Source organism: Eschscholzia californica, unplaced genomic scaffold (assembly GCF_041429995.1).
Source record: "Eschscholzia californica isolate CP2 unplaced genomic scaffold, dmEscCali1.0.p SCAF_2, whole genome shotgun sequence".
Taxonomy (NCBI): domain Eukaryota; kingdom Viridiplantae; phylum Streptophyta; class Magnoliopsida; order Ranunculales; family Papaveraceae; genus Eschscholzia; species Eschscholzia californica.
Window position 1 is genome coordinate 21,715,381 of NW_028238309.1, and position 13,773 is coordinate 21,729,153.

A 13,773-nucleotide genomic window follows, 5' to 3' on the forward strand; every position below is an offset into this window, starting at 1 on the left:
CTTAGTTTTCGTGTTTCATAATACCACAGATTTCATTCCGTGATGTGTTGTGAAACCTTCTCAAGATTGCAATTAGTTACTGGTGTGGCTTCGCTAAATGAAGGGCATACCTCGGAGTTTCAGAAAAGGTAATAAGACTACCTTTTCGAATCACCACAGTGTTTTTATACTTGTTTTGCGAGGTACTGGGTGATATACCCATATACTTAGATGTGGATTCAAAACTCACACTGGCGTATGGTAAGATTTCCTTTATTCTGGTCACAGGTTATTGATCCTTTTATGACATTGGTGTTTGTATTTTCTTCTTCTTAGTTCATATATTTCTATTAACCTTGTGCACGTCGTGAGCTGATACAAGCTTAGACTTTAGAAGGTAAACTCAATTAACTATTAGTGTTGAGAGGGTAAGTCAAAAAACCCGAAAAAGAAACCCGCGGTTCATGTTTGGGGTTTGCTGAAATATGACTAGCAAAAACATGTTCAAAGTCCCACCAGTGCAAAAGTGATATGGGTGCCTCTTATTTCTGTTAACTTTTCCGTTTGTTACGTCAAATTCTGCTTTTTTGGTCTTTTTGGATTAAAATATGTTTGGAGTTTCACTCTGGGGTTATGTGACACAATTCCAGATAATGAGTTTCAATATGTAATAAGTCGCTGCATCATAGGTGAAACTTAGTTTAATACTCGAGGATGTTATATTGTAAAGCACTTAAGCTTGAATAGTAATCATTTTTCATGATGATGGTCTGTATAAGAAAAATACTAAGAATTAGAATACCTCTCATAGACCACAAGCTCTAAAGAGAAACAACTGAACTAAAATTAAATACTTATATAAAAGATCTCTTAGAGCAATTTTATGCAGAAATGGTCATTTCACAAAACCAGTAGTTACATATATGATATTGCATCTCAACTGCCATTTATTCTCAAAGAAATTTCAAATTATTGCATGTTAAAGCACTAAACTATCCCTTGGTCTTTTTGTAGTCCTTTTGCTCTTTTCTGTTTGTGTGTCTTCTTGTGTTTGTGTTAGCTTAAGTTAGTTTGCTTGTCTCTTTTTGGGTTTATTTTTGTGTTTGTATTTACGTGTCTCTCGACTGCTTTTGTATGTGTTTGTGGTCGTAAATGTGGTTGTGTTTTGTGTTTGTGCTTGGTTTTTGTGTTTATGTTTTTTTTTCGTGTTCGTATAAGTGTTCGTTTGTGCGATTGTATTTGTGATCCTGTTCATGTTTGTATTGTGTTTGGTGTCTGGCTTTCTGTTTCATGTCGAGATTTTACATTAATATTTGTTTCAATTGTGGTGTATGGATAGTGTCTGTCAAGTTAGGAAATGGAAATAAGTGTCTTGGAATTTGATATTATCTCTCTAACAACCATATTCAACTCCACCTATCCCAAATTTTGTACTCCTACTTGCCGGTCCCAAACCCGCAAAAAGGAGGGGAGATGATTCTTGTTCTTAGTTGTTTTTTAGGAAAACTTCTCATCGGATTTAAGATGATGAGTTCCGAAACTTCAAGATGCTGGGATTGGATCTATATGATTGTATTTGCAGATAGATGCTGCTATTTTTAACGATAAGGGAAATTGTGTGGCTATCGCATCAGTCCATAAAAGATGAAAATGCTGAAATTATTGGTAATCTTATACCCAACGACTTTCGTTAAGCACTTCATTAAGGATTATGAGATGAAAGAGGAAGATACAGGTACTATAGTTTGGTTTTCCTTACATTCCTTCTAGTCTCCTATGAGTTTAAATTTTAATTGCTTCCTTGTTCTTCCAGAGATCTATTAGTCGTGCTACAGCCCTTGTGTAATGTACTATATATATTTGTTCATTTGGTGTTTTCAATCCCGGTTAGGAACGGAGAGCATATTGGTTTCAACTTTCCTGATTCTCAGAGATGTACTGGAGACAAAGCTGTAATTAAAGCTCTTCACAAATCTGAGATTTTAGAGTTTGCAATAAAATAAGGAACACTTCCTTATTCTGTCGTTACTGGGTCAGTCTATACTGCTGTAGCTGTTCCATATTTTTCTTCCGAAGTGAGTACAGTTTCTTATCAAAATCACCAAAACAGACATTGTCCTTTCTAGGAGAAGATATCATTTTCAATATCTTTTAAGTACTTTTTCCTACCTAATTAAGTGTTTCGTAATGGGTTTCTTACTTCTTAGTATGATACTCAAGAGGACACACCCGTTAAACTGTAAGAGAAATACTTCTATGTAATGGCACAGTCAGAAGATGAACAGCTTGTAGTGATATCTTAATACAGACTCAGTGATTGATCTTGCGAAATGGTTGTGGTAATTTCGTGTAATCTACCTTTCAGATCCTAAAAGCACATATGTCAGCCCAATTTCATCTTTGGATGAGTATAGGTAAGTTTTCATTTCGTGAGTCTTTTATTGCTTGTAAAGCCTACAATGCTACACTATTAGATGTCTTTTACTTGAATAGTATTTTCTTTTTTTACATTTGAAAGGATTACAAGGAAATAGGGTTTAAAGGTGCAAGCTCCAAAAACATGAATTTAGACCATGTTCTTGTGGTTTATTCTCTTATATTCTTAAACAATCATCATGAGTTATATATCATATCTTTGCAGGATAAAATTGCATATCAATGAGTTTAAATTTTTAAGCTAATATTGCTAAATTGTGGTATGGTGTTATGCCAGATTAATAACCAAGGTTCGTTTCCCTTCGTTGTTTTTGGGTACTAACATATGCTCAAGATGTTTGGATGTTCAACTAGAGGGACTCTTGTATAGTTTTTCATCGTTAGTGGTTGAAATGCTTTTGTGTATTGAAGAAGATGCTATTTTTCAGGTTTTATAGTACAAAAAATTTCAAAAATTGGGTGACGTTGTCAACTCAGGAAAGCATCGTATCAACAGATAGAGATCTTGCATTACGACTAAAATGCTTCTTCAACCCTCTTGATGATTTCTAATGTCTTACTTTTGTTGGTTGTGTTTGAAGTGAAAAGCTTTTTATATGGTAAAAGATCATTTTCTTGAGGGTGTTTTGGATTTTCACCTTACGGAACCTTGGTAAGTTTAAACCAATATATATTGTCCTTTTATACTTCCAATTGCAAATGTTAGTTGAGCATCTTGAAAGCCTTAAGTTTGATCTTTTCTTCTCATTTTTAGTTGTTATAATGCATTTTATGTATGAAGATCCTACTTTTCAAGTATTCCTTGGGTTTTGAAGTGTGAAAAAGTGCAAAAATGGGGTGAGATTGTCAAGTCATACCGTGGATGGCCTTGTTCTTATGATTTTTGTATTTGTATAAAATTATAAATGTCATGTAGGGTCTGAGTGCCGAGGTGGTAGATAACTATAGTAAGCTGATGGTACTTTAGAAGATGGGTGATATAGAAAGCTATGAAAGCATATGGAAATTTTTTGTTGCAATTGTTGCATATAATCATGTCTCGCTTATTTCATTTTATTTAATCTTTTATATCGTACGTCTGTTGATATTACCATCGATAATCTAATAATGTTTTTATACAAATGTTTATGCCCTTTAATCAAGGAATGAAACTTCCCGAAATTTCACAGAAATTTCGCGAAACGTTTCCTAAAATGAGATTAGGTGCACGAAATAACACTTACAACTATTTGGTTGCAGCTATCTGTCATTTTTCACTCTATGTACGTATGGTTATTTTTCGTGTACAAGTTCTGATCAATTTGGTGATACTGAAGGTATACTTCTAATATTGACCATAAGAGAGCGGAACTAGAAAGATTCAAATCGCATCAAGTGATATTTTATCTGTCACTTTCATGCCTTTATATATCAATTAGCAACCTCAAACATTTAATGCCCATTTTTTCGTTCGATATTATTAGGAACTTAGGATCTGGTAAAGTAAAACAAAATTACTTGTTCTTGTTGCCATTTCTGTAATATTTATATTATTTTGATATTGTTAACATCTTTAAGAAGCCTATTGTGCTGGTTCTATTGTACACCAATGCCTACTTGTACTTGGTTATCTTTTTTAGGAGCAAAAAGGTTTGGGAAAGATCAATATTGCTTTTAGGCAACACAAGCAACCCTGAAGCACACATTTGGCAACAAAGGTAATGTGTTTTACAGCTTTAGTTAAGTGAGACTTGATGCAATTTCTTGGATTAGGTTCAAATTGAACAGTTCAATTTGGTGAAAGAAACTGCTGCACGGTTGCTCTTTGGATGACAATTTCAACTTATTTGCTTGTCTAGTTAAGTTGTCTTTGCTACGAAAAAAGAGAGTACCCTAGACTGGCTCCTATAGAAGCTTTGTGCTTCACGAGTACTTTCTTATTCTGCCCTTTTTTTTTATTTTTTTCAGCAATGTGTAGTCAAGAGCTTATTGATGGCTGGAAGAAGAAAATAGATGACACGAATCAGGCTACTGAACGGTCAAAAGTGGTGTGAGGTAACTTAAAACATTTCTTTGCGTAACAGTTGACAGTTGCTGTAACTTGGGTGGTCTCACCTTGAGAAATAATGTAGGTTGTTGACCAATCAGTTTAAGTGGGAGCTCAAACTGGAGCTGTCGTGAGGGGTTAAATGCCAGGTTTGTACTAGTTACTATTACATCTGATACCAGACTGAAGTTAATACAGTGCCCCTGGCCACCCTTCTTAGCTGCAAGCAAGATTTATTCCGCACCTTACATGTCATTTCTTTTAATGTTTTTGTTTAATACTGATAACTAATCTGTCTTTCAGATCCTAAAAGCACATGTGGCAGCCCGATTTCATCTTTGGGGAATTATTTGTTGTATTAGTAAATGCCCTGAGTAGTTTAAACTTGTTCTCAGTGTCTTGGTTGAAGGGTAACCTGACAAAAGGTTGTTTTATTTTTGTGTACTTTCAGCATTTGGTACTTAAAATATGTTGTTGTCTTTTTGAATTTTCAGTTAGAAATATGATATGCTTGTACCTTCTATCAAGAATGGGAGAGGAATCAAGGCAGCCCAGGTACCAGAGCAGCTAGGGTCGTCTTATTGATTTTATGTTAGTTAAGGTATGCTGCAAAAACATATGCTATAAGGACAGTAACTTACTGAGTTACGGACTGATGGTAGTTGAATTTTCGACTTAGTGTCAACTAACTAAAGCTCTAGGTATAGTAGACTTCTAGAGGTTTGTGACATTATTGATGGTAGTTGAACTTTTATGAATTATAATTTTGGCGGTCTCGTTTTGTTTTTCTGTTAGTTTGAGTGAGTTTCTTTCTGTTTTTGGTTTGTGTTTGTTTGAGCTTGTTTGAGTTCGTTTTTGTATTGGGTTTGGGTTTGTTTTTATTTTTTGTATTTGTGGTTGTGTTTAATTTTCTCTCTGATGCAACTATTATAAGTGATTGTGTTTAATTATCTCCAGAACTTGTTTTTCGGTTCTAATTAAGAGTAACACACTATTATTTTCTTATCGCACACGTGCATTCATTCGCAGATTCATGCAGGCAAACGTGTCAGTTGACTGTGTAGATTTGAAATCCACTTTCTTTGATTGTCTATGTAGCTTTGGCGTTCCCTTAATTGTTATTGGTTTTATGAAAGCATGTTAACAGTCTGACTCTTTGCAGCTCTTGTTGAGAGAAGGTACGTTTTCATTTCGTGAAACTTTTATACTTTGTAAAGTTTAAACCGCTCACATTATTAGATGTCCTTTACTCAAATAGTATTTTTCTTTGTACATTTGAACTTTCTAGAAGATCCCTCTGGACATTGTGAAGTGGTATGATGATGATTCAGGAATCCATCTAAAAAGTCTTGTCCAACCATGACCTTCCAAACAAATATTTCTTGTGTGTGAAGAATTTGGATTATCACGGAGAAGTCAACACCTTAATATCTGTTTTTGCTTTAACAGTTAAATTTTTGCACATCCTTTAGGTCAAAGGTTTTCTTTCTTCATCTCTTTAGACAGTGTCAATGTAATCTTATTCAGGCATTACTGACAAAATATTAAAAAAGCATACTCATACAGTATGCACTCTCTCACTACAGGGAACTGATATGTTGATTGATGCATGAATCCCTGAGAATGTAAAAGCGATGAAGGTTAACTTGTCATGTTCTACATAAAGTGCTTCCGGAAGCTGGATAGGATTAAAGACTCCAATAGACGCAGTCAGCAGTCGGAAGAATTAGCGAAAATGAGAGTGTAAGCGGGGTATGTTTAATATACTGCTCATGTTTCTGCGTTTTAGTCCCTTCAATTACTTTTGTTCTTTCAAGTTTTGTTCAAATCTTAGCTCTTACTACTTGCGGCATGCCTTTCAGGCTAGTGTCTGCTTTCATCTAGTCTACAGTAGAAGTTGTTGAGTAAGTGATGTATAAACTTGTTATCTTGTCAAAATCTCTTTCTTTTGGCAACTGAACGACTTTATAAACATAGCAATAGTTTTGCTTATTATTTTGGTTGATCAAAGATTTTGATCCAGAAATAAAAGCTGTGGGAATTCTCATGAACTCGGAAGAAAAAGAAGTCACTTGTTAGTTGTTTAGCTTGTTTTAATTTATGTACCTTTGTTCCGTTACTAGTAATTATGTAAGTAACCGAAGTGTTTGTACCATTGCAGATCGCAGTGCTAAATTCATAGGTTACCCTAAGAAAAAAACGCAAGTAAGTTCAACTCTTCTAGTTATCTTTCACAACTCTATCTTGTATGCTCTTAGATTTATTTTCATGTTATAATTATATGATACCACATGTTTATACATCAATTATTTGGGTACTGACTACTTGTATCTATGACATGATAAGATTTCTAATCCGAGACAAGAGACAAAAATGTTAACTTGCACAAGAGCAGTTGCATTGATAAGACCGTATATAAATGGGGATACTTAAAAAGGCCAGAGGAATTTCTTAGATCTATATACAAGGATTTACATGGTTTAAGTTTTAGAGCTTGTTTACTATTTGGTTTTAATCATCTCATCAAGCTAGCTCCGTTATAAGTTAGTTTAACTGCTGATATCTATCATCTTTCACTTTTTGTTGTTATGGCGTTACCTGGAGTCCTTGCTTCGGTTTGTTTTTTGTATACAGGTTCTGATCAATTTGGTGATACTGCACTTATACGACTAACATTGACGATAAGAGAGTTGAGGTCTTCGATATAGGACCAAGGGTTAGTGAACCAACAACCCAGAAAAATATTCAAAGCATCAGGTGAGATTTGTTCTGTCACTTTCATGCCTTTATATGTGAAATAGTAACCTCATACATTTAATGCGTGTTTTGTCATTCAATATTAATATATTATTAGGAACTTAGGATGTGGTAAAATATATTTACTTGTTCTTTTTGCAAATTTTGTGATTTTTATATTATTTTGATATTTTTAACATTTTCATAAGAAGCCCATTGTGTTGAATCTATTGTATATCGATGCCTACTTGTACTTGGTTATCCTTCCTAGGAGCAAAAAAGGTTTATGAGAGATCGATACGACCTGATGAATTGCTTCCAGGCAACACAAGCAACCCTCAAGCACACATTTTGAAACAAAGTTAATGTGTTTTACAACTTAAGTTAAGTAAGTCATACTTGATGCAATTTCTAGGATTTGGTTTGATTTGACGAACGAAACTGCTGACTGGTTGCTCTTTGGAGGACAATTTCAATTTCTTTCTCTTTTCTAGTTAAGTTGCCTTTGCTATAAATAAGAGAGAATGCCCTAGATTGGCTACCAGAGAATTTTGGTGTTTGAAGGGTAATTCTTATTTAGCTCTTGTTTATCTTTTCAGCAATTCCTAGTCAAGAGCTTATTGATGGTGGGAAGAAGAAAATGGTTGCCAGGAATCAGGCTAGCTTAAAACATTTATTTATGTAACAATTGACATCTGTTATACCCAGTGGGGCCTCACCTTGAGAACTAATGTAGGTTGTTGAACAAACAGTTGAAGTGAGGGCTCAAACTGCAGCGACCTGAATGGCCCTGTGACTGTGAGTACGTTAAATTCCAAGTTGTTTCTATTTCTTGATACATCTGATACGAGATTGAAGTATGTACAGTGGGCACTCTTCTTTCTTGCTAGTAAGGTTGGTTCCTCACCTTACATTTCAGATTTTTTAATGTTCGTGTATGACATTGATTACTAATGTGTCATTTACATTCAAAAAGCATTGGATATGGAAGCTCAATTTCATCTCTGGAAGAGTGCCTATATATATATATATGGAATCTCAATTTCATCTTTGGAGGAGTGCATATCTATATACATATATATGATGTCCTTGTATCTTGTGTAAGGAATGCAGATTCTTAGGTAGAGAAATCAAGGCAGGTCAGGTACTTGAGCAGCTAGGATCATCTATTGATCTTATGTTAAAATTAAGGTATGCTGCAAAAACGATACGCTATATGGACAGAACGTATAGAGCTCCAGAGTGGTGGTAGTTATTCTCGACTTATGGTTGACTAATTAAACAGTAGACCCTTAAATTTGTGACATAATACAGTTCTGACATCTGAAATCATGAACTCGGGCAGTCTGGCATCCCCACAACCATATGTTACCTTGTTTTGTGAATTGTTATTTTTGTTGCCTTTTTTTGTGCTCATTTTAGTTTGAGTGAGTTTCTTCATGTATTCTTTGTGTTCGTTTGAGCTTGTTTTGAGTTTGTTCGTGTATTATATCTTTGGGTTTGTGTTTATTTTTATTGTTGTATTCTTATGTCATTGTGTTTGTGTTTGCGGTTGTGTGGGGTTTGTTCCTCTGTGTTTGAGTTTGGAGTTCTATTTTTGTATTTGATAGTGTAATTGATGTATGAGTTTGTGCATTTTTGTTGTATTGTTTTTTGCTGATTGGATGCATGCATGTATTTGTTGTCGTACTACTTGCTTTTGTATTTTGTTGTTATCGTATTCTTTGCAAATTTCGAGAAATTGATTTTCTCGCCCACAGAGCATTACAAGTGTTTGGGCATCTCCAACACTTGGGTTTTGGTTCTTGTTGGGAGTCACTCACATTCACTTTCTTACGTCACATGTGCATTCGTTCACATATCCATGCATGCAAACATGTAAATTGCACTGCATATCTTTGAAATCCACACTTATTCGATTGACTGCTTAGGAAAATCCACTTTTATTGATTGCCTATGTAGCAGATCTGACTTGATTGTTATTGGATTAGTTTAATAATGTTAACAGATCTGACTCCTTGCAGCTCTTGTTCAGAAGGTATGTTTTTATTTCGTGGCACTTGTATAGTTTGTAAAGTCTACACTGCACACATTATTAGATGTCCTTTACTCGGATTGTTTTTGTCTGTTAGCTGTATACTAGTAATTAGCTGGATACTAGTCACATGTTAGTTGTTTAATCTTTCCTAATTATATAATTTCGTAAGATTGTGTTTCCTGGTTGTATAGTTTCCTAATGTGAGTAACATTTTTTTGGTCCACCCGAAGGATTTTTCGTTACAAGGAAATAGAGTTCGAAGGTGCAAGCTCCAAAAACACGAATTCCGGCCATGTTCTTGTGGTTTATTCTCTTATATGCTTAGATAATCATCTTGAGTATCATGAGTTATGTATCACATCTTCACACATGATTAAAATCCATACTTGATATTTGCTGAATACTGTTAATCCATACCAATAAGTTTTGATATCTGCTAAATACTGTTATGGTGTTATGTCAGACCATTAATCATGGTTTCCTTTCCCTTGGTTGGTATTGGGCTCTGATGTGTGCTCAACTCTCTCATTGTTTTAGTTGTACCCTGTTTGAAATTAGTATATCCAGGTAGACCATGCCTCTATTATTTCCCTTGTTGCTTTTACAGAAACTTTTTGCAGTCCCTTTTTTTCCCTGTAATCTTCCTGAATTTCTTTTTTCAGATTAATAATTAGGTTTGCTTCCTTTGGTTGGCGTGGGTACTAACATACGCTTAACACATTTGGATGTTCAATTAATTTATAGGAGCCCTTGTGATCTTGTATGTTCAAACTTGTAAAAGAATGTTCATTGTCCCTCTATATTTCCAACTGTAAGTGTTTATTGAGCATCTTGAAAACCTCGAATTTGATTTTTTTTTCTTACAGTTTCTCATTAGTAGTTGTGAAAATGCTTTATGTGTTGATGAAGACCCTGTTTTTCATGTATTCTTGTGGTTTTGAAGTATGAAAAAGTATGAATATGCAATCACATTGTCAAGTCTTATACCGGAAACCATCGTATCAACAGATAAAGCTGTTGCATTACGCGTAAAGTGCTTCTTCAACCCTTTTCTTACTTTTGTTGGTTGTGTTTGAAGAGAAAAAAGTATTATTTGTATTGTAAATATAACTTCATGTGGGTGTTTCAGACTTAGCTTTCGTTTTTCGTAATACCACAGATTTCATTCCTTGATGTGTTATGAAACCTTCTCAAGATTGCAATTACTTACTGGTGTGGCTTCGCTAAGTAAAGGGCATCCCTTGGAGTTTGAGAAAAGGTAATAAGACTACCTTTTCAAATCACCATGGTGTTTTTATACTTGCTTTGCGATGTACTGGGAGCTATGTTCCCATATACTTAGATGTGGATTCAAAACTCACACTGGCGTATAGTATGATTTCCTTTATTCTGGTCACAGGTTATTTGATCCTTTTATGACATTGGTGTTTGTATTTTCTTCTTCTTAGTTCATATATTTCTATTAACCTTGTGCACGTCGTGAGCTGATATAAGCTTAGACTTTAGAAGGTAAACTCAATTAACTATTAATGTTGAGGGGGTAAGTCAAAAAAACCGAAAAAGAAACCCGCGGTTCATGTTTGGGGCTTTGCTGAAATATGACTAGCAAAAACATGTTCAAAGTCCCACCAGTGCAAAAGTGATATGGATGCCTCTTATTTCTGTTAACTTTTCTGTTTTTACGTCAAATTCTGCTTTTTTTGGTCTTTTTGGATTAAAATATGTTTGGGTTTCACTCTGGGGTTATGTGACACAATTCCAGATAATGAGATTCAATATGTCGCTGCATCATAGGTGAAACTTAGTTTAATACTCGAGGATGTTATATTGTAAAGCACTTAAGCTTGAATAATAATCATTTTTCATGATGATGGTCTGTATAAGAAAAGTATTAAGAATTAGAATACCAAAGACCACAAGCTCTAAAGAGAAACAACCAAACTAAAATTAATTACTTATGTAAAAGATCTCTTAGAGCAATTTTATGCTGAAATGGTCATTTCACAAAACCAGTAGTTACATATATGATATTGCATCTCAACAGCCATTTATTCTCAAAGAAATTTCAAATTATTGCATCTTAAAGCACTAAACTATCCCTTGGTCTTTTTGTAGTCCTTTTACTCTTTTCTGTTTCTGTGTCTTCTTGTGTTTGTGTTAGCTTAAGTTAGTTTGCTTGTCTGTTTTTGGGTTTATTTTTGTGTTTGTGTTTACGTGTCTCTCGACTTCATTTTTATGCGTTTGTGGTCGTAAATGTGGTTGTGTTTTGTATATGTGCTTGGTTTTTGTGTTTATTTTTTTTTTCGTGTTCGTGTAAGTGTTTGTTTGAGCATTTGTATTTGTGATCCTGTTCATGTTTGTAGTTGATTGGTGGTTGTGTTTGGTGTCTGGCTTTGTGTATTTGTGTGTTTGTATGTGTTTTGTGGCGTGGATGTTGTTATTTTTGGTGTCTGGTGTTGTGCTTATGTTTGTTGTTTGTGTTCATTTGTGTGTATGTATTTGTGTTCCTGATGCTGTTTGTGTTTTATTGGTTGTGTTTGACTTAGAGTAAGAGTTTGGTGCTTGTGTTTGTGTGGTTGTGTATTTGTTTGCGTTCGTATCAGTGTTCGTTTTTTGTTTGTCTTTGTGTTCTTGTTTGTATTTGTGTCTGATTGATGGTTGTGTTAGAGCTAGTGGTTGAGTTCGGAGTTTGGAGTGTTTATTTGTGTACCTGTGTGTTTGTTGTATGTGGTTGCATATGCTATAGTACTTGATGCAGGATGGGTTGTAAATTCATTTCATGTTCAGATTTTGCATTAATATTTGTTTCAGATGTGGTGTATGGATAGTGTTGTGTCTGTCAAGTTAGGTATTGGAATTAAATGTCTTGGAATTTGATATTATCTCTCTAACAACCATTTTCAACTCCACCTATCCCAAATTTTGTACTCCTACTTGACGGTCCCGAACCTTCAAAAGGAGGGGAGATGATTCTTGTTCTTAGTTGTTGTTAGGAAAACTTCTCACCAGACTTAAGATGATGAGTTCGGAAACTTCAAGATGCTGAGATTGGATGTAGCTTACCTAATTGATGCTGTTGTGGGTTACCTATTAGATTAGCTGGTAGAGGATCAAGTTCCAAAGATAATTTGCGTTTCTTCTGGCTTTCCTTTTCTCATCTAAAGATTTGTGTATATGATTGTATTTGCAGATAGATGGTGCTACAAAGCGGAAACTCTAGTGGGACTGTTTTTAACGATAAGGGAAATTGTGTGGCTATCGCATCAGTCCATAAAAGATGAAAATGCTGAAAATATTGGTAATCTTATACCCAACGACTTCCGTTAAGCACTTCATTAAGGATTATGAGATGAAAGAGGAAGATACAGGTACTATAGTTTGGTTTTCTTTACATTCCTTTTAGTCTCCTATGAGTTTAAATTTTAGTCGTGCTACAGCCTTTGTGTAATGTACTATATATTTGTCCATTTGGTGTTTTCAATCCCGGTTAGGGACGGAGAGCATATTGGTTTTAACTTTCTTGATTCTCAGAAATGTAGTGGAGACAATGCTGTAATTAAAGCTCTTCGCAAATCTGAGATTTTAGAGTTTGACATAAAATAAGGAACACTTCCTTATTGTGTCGTTACTGGGTCAGTCTATACTGCTGTAGCTGTTCCATATTTTTCTTCCAAAGTGAGTACAGTTTCTTATCAAAATCACCAAAACAGACATTGTCCTTTCTAAGAGAAGATATCATTTTCAATATCTTTTAAGTACTTTTTCCTACCTAATTAAGTGTTTCGTAATGGGTTTCTTACTTCTTAGTATGATACTCAAGAGGACACACCCGTTAAACTGTAAGAGAAATACCTCTATGTAATGGCACAGTCAGAAGATGAACAGCTTGTAGTGATATCTTCATACAGACTCAGTGATTGATCTTGCGAAATGGTTGTGGTAATTTCGTGTAGGGCTTGCAGCTGACATAAATTCTCAAACATGAACAAATTAGCCCCTCCTGATTCAAATGTAAGTGTCAAACAGAACTTCCTATGTTTGTTTTCAATCATTTGTTTTTCTTCTTGTGTTTGTGTTAGCTTAAAAGAGTTTATTTGTGCGTTTTGTGGTTAATTTTTGTGGTTGTGTTTTGTTTTTCTGTTGCGTTTGGTTTTTGTGTTCATATTTGTTGGTCGTGTTCGTGTAAGTGTTTCTTTGTTTATGTAACTGTGATCATGTTCATGTTTGTATTTGATTGGTGGTTGTGTTAGAGTTAAACTTGGAGTTTGGTTCTAGGGTTTATGTGTTGGTTTGTGTTCGTATAATGTTCATTTTTGGGTTTGTATTTGTGTTTATATTAATGCTTGTCTTGTCATTTGTTTTTGTATGTGTTCGTGGTCGTGGTCGTGGATGTGGTTGTGTTTGGTGTTTGTGGTTGTGTTTGGTTTTCGTGTTTATATTTGTTGTTTGTGTTTGTACAAGTGTTCTTTTGTGCGCCTGTAATTGTGTTTCTGATGCTGTTTATGTTCCAGTGGTGGTTGTGGTTGAGTTATAGTTGGATTTTGGTGCTTGCGTTTGT

General features: G+C 34.7%; 1 protein-coding gene across 1 annotated transcript in view; it reads left to right on the plus strand.

The window, feature by feature from the left end:
- Positions 1-13,773, plus strand: part of LOC147556886 (uncharacterized) — a 56,891-nt gene that overhangs the window by 37,821 nt on the left and 5,297 nt on the right. The window contains exons 30-42 of the mRNA XM_086657861.1: positions 30-1,714; positions 1,871-2,393; positions 4,363-4,444; positions 4,527-4,590; positions 4,936-5,042; positions 5,471-5,619; positions 5,730-5,920; positions 6,028-6,193; positions 6,304-6,345; positions 6,603-6,646; positions 7,076-7,198; positions 7,777-12,317; positions 12,406-13,226. The gene's annotated coding sequence lies outside the window, so the exon portion shown is untranslated. The remainder of the gene's footprint in view (positions 1-29; positions 1,715-1,870; positions 2,394-4,362; positions 4,445-4,526; positions 4,591-4,935; positions 5,043-5,470; positions 5,620-5,729; positions 5,921-6,027; positions 6,194-6,303; positions 6,346-6,602; positions 6,647-7,075; positions 7,199-7,776; positions 12,318-12,405; positions 13,227-13,773) is intronic.